Consider the following 3,743-nt stretch of genomic DNA (forward strand, 5'->3'; position numbering starts at 1 on the left):
TGAATCAATGGTGAGGGTCATTGATTTGATATAAATAGTGGGAGCAATATTTAATAAAGTCCTCATTGAATATTGTTGTGTCATAATACTTATTTTGCATATTTCTGTGGTAGTTACCATGACAGGGAGCACTTCTAGTACTTTCTATTTGCGATCCGTCCTTGATAAGGACAAACTGTCAGGGAATAATTTCCTTGGTTGGTATCGAAACTTGAGAATTGTTCTCACCCAAGAAAAAAAGCTATATGTCTTAAAGCAACTTCTTCTTGCGCCACCACCTGACGATGCCCCCCAAGCTGAGAAAGATGCTTATACTAAGCATCATGATGATGCCGTAAACGTCGGATGTCTCATGTTAGTCACCATGGACTCGGAGCTTCAGAAGCAACACGAGAACATGAAGGCGTACGATATGATCGTGCATCTCAGGCAGCTCTATCAAGAGCAGGCCCGACATGAGAGATTCGAGATTTCTAAGGCACTCTTTCAAGCAAGGTTGACTGAGGGCAGCCCGGTAGGTCCTCATGTACTCGATATGATTGGGTACGTTGAGACTCTAGGACGACTGGGATTTCCTCTGGGTCAAGAGTTGGCCACAGATTTAGTCCTACAGTCACTGCCCAGCAATTATAGTCAGTTCATCATGAGCTATAATATGAATGACTACAATAAACCATTGCCTGAACTACTTAACATGTTGAGAACAGCTGAGCATGATATCAGCAAGGGGAAGTCCATTCTAATGGTCCAGGGGTCCAAAAGAAAGGGTAAGGGCAAGAGTAAAGGCAAGAGGGCTAAAGGTGCATCCAAGTATGACTTGGGTGTGTTGAAGCCTAAAGCCAAGGTGGCGAAGGATGATTACTGCTTCCATTGTGGCAACAGTGGACATTGGAAGCGAAATTGCAAGGTATACTTGGAAGAGTTGAAGAAGAAGAAGGGAAGTGAGACTTCCACTTCAGGTATCCATGTTATAGAGATTAATGTATCTACTACTTCTACATCTTGGGTATTAGATACCGGGTGTGGTGCTCATATTTGTGGAAATACGCAGGACCTAAGGGATAGTAGATCGTTGGCAAAGGGCGAGGTGGACCTACGAGTTGGAAATGGAGCAAGAGTTGCTGCATTAACTGTAGGGACTTATCACCTAGTTTTGCCTACTGGGCTAGTATTAAATCTTGACGACTGTTATTATGTACCTGCTATAAGTAGAAACATAATATCTATTTCTTGTTTGGACAAGAAGGGATTTTGTTTCACCATCAAGAACAAGTGTTGTTCTATGTACATGAATGATGTATATTATGGCAGTGCACATTTAAGTAATGGTCTGTATGTTCTTGATCTAGATACGCCTATTTATAATATGGAAACCAAACGGCTCAAATCTAATGATTCGAACCCGACTTACCTCTGGCATTGTCGTTTAGGTCACATTAGCGAGAGTCGCATCTCTAGACTCCATAAGGATGGATTACTGGACTCATTTGATTTAGAATCGATCGAGACATGCGAACCTTGCTTAATGGGGAAAATGACTAAGGCCCCTTTTACCGGAAAGGGTGATCTTCTCGCTCTCATACATACCGATGTATATGGACTAGTGAACAAGCTTGCTAGAGGTGTATGTCTCCACTTCATTACATTTACTGATGATTTCAGTAGATTTGGATATGTGTATTTGATGAAACACAAATTTGAATCCTTTGAAAAGTTCAAAGAATTTAAGAATGAAGTGGAGAATCAATTGGGTAAGAGTATTAAAGTTCTTCGATCAGATCGAGGAGGTGAATATTTGAGCTATGAGTTCGCTGACTATCTTAAACAGTGTGAGATTTTATCTCAACTGACTCCACTTGGAACACCACAGTGGAATGGTGTAGCTGAGAGGAGGAATCGAACTTTATTAGATATGGTTCGATCTTTGATGAGTCATGCAAACTTACCTGACTCTTCTGGGGATATGCTCTACAGACAGCTGCTCTCATATTAAACAATGCTCCGTCGAAATCAGTTGAAAGGACACCACATGAGATGTGGTATGGGAAGCGTCCCAAGATGTCCTTTCTAAAGATATGGGGTTGCGAAACTTATGTGAAGAGATTGTCTTCGGATAAGCTTGGCCCTAAATCGGACAAATGTTACTTTGTGAGGTATCCTAAGGAAACTCGATGATACTATTTCTATAATCCCATCGAAGGCAAAGTATTTGTTGCTCGAACTGCGGTATTCCTTGAGAAAGAGTTTCTCTCCAAAGGAACTAGTAGGAGGAAATTAGAACTTGGGGAAGTTCTACCACAAAATGACATTGACCAATCGACGGGTGATATTGCAGAACAAGTACCACAAGGTGTTGTGGCACAATCTTCTGCACAAGTGACACAGGAGCCTCGTAGGTCTAGTAGGATACGTCATGAGCCCGAGAGATATGGATTTCTCGTGACTCAAAACAATGACGTATTGCTCATAGATAATGATGAGCCTACAACCTATGCGAAGCCGTAATAGGCCCTGACTTGAGAAATGGCTGGAGGCCATGAGATCTGAGATGGAGTCCATGTACACTAACCAAGTATGGACTTTGGTTGATCCACTTGAAGGGGCAAAACCCATTGGGTGTAAGTGGGTCTTCAAGAAGAAGACTGACATGGACGGTAATGTGATTACCTTTAAGGGCCGACTTGTGGCAAAAGGTTTCAGACAAGTTCATGGTGTTGACTATGACGAAACTTTTTCCCGGTGGCTATGCTTAAATCCATCAGGATCTTGCTTGCAATTGCAGCTTATTATGATTATGAGATCTGGCAAATGGATGTCAAAACTGCTTTCCTATACGGGAAGCTCCTTGAGGATGTGTATATGACACAATCTGAGGTTTTGTCGATCCACATAGTGCCAAAAAGGTTTGTAAGCTACAACAGTCTATTTATGGGCTGAAGTAAGCTTCTAGGAGCTGGAATCTTCGTTTTGATGATGCAATCAAAGAGTTTGGTTTCATCAAGAATGAAGATGAACCCTGTGTTTATAAGAAGGTTAGTGGGAGCGTAGTAATCTTTCTGGTATTGTATGTAGACGACATACTTTTGATCGGGAATGACATTCCTTCCCTACAGTTTGTGAAGACTTGGTTGGGAAGGTGTTTCTCTATGAAGGACTTAGGCGAAACTACCTACGTGCTAGGTATCAGGATCTATAGAGATAGATCTAGGAGACTGCCTAGCTTAAGTCAGAGTGCATACATAGATAAACTGCTTCGGCGCTTTAGCATGTAGAATTCTAAGAAAGGGTCGCTGCCTATGTTACACGGTATAAGCCTTTCGAAGGCTCAGAGTCTTTCTACTCGAGAGGAGAGGGACCGCATGAATAGGATTCCATATGCGTCGGCTATTAGATCCATCATGTATGCTATGTTATGCACTCGATCCGATGTCTCGTATGCTTTGAGTATGACGAGTCGATACCAATCAGATCCAAGTGAGATACACTGGATCGCAGTAAAGAACATCCTTAAGTACTTACGAAGGACTAAAGAGATGTTTTTGGTATATGGAGGCGAAGAAGAGCTCGTTGTAAGAGGTTACACCGATGCTAGCTTCCAGACCAATAAAGACGACAGTAGATCGCAGTCAGGGTATGTGTTCTGCCTGAATGGAGGTGCTGTGAGTTGGAAGAGTTCCAAGCAGGAAACAGTAGCCGACTCTACCACAGAGGCCGAGTATATTGCTGCCTCTAACGCCGTAAAA

Source organism: Punica granatum, unplaced genomic scaffold, assembly GCF_007655135.1.
Source record: "Punica granatum isolate Tunisia-2019 unplaced genomic scaffold, ASM765513v2 Contig00376, whole genome shotgun sequence".
Taxonomy (NCBI): domain Eukaryota; kingdom Viridiplantae; phylum Streptophyta; class Magnoliopsida; order Myrtales; family Lythraceae; genus Punica; species Punica granatum.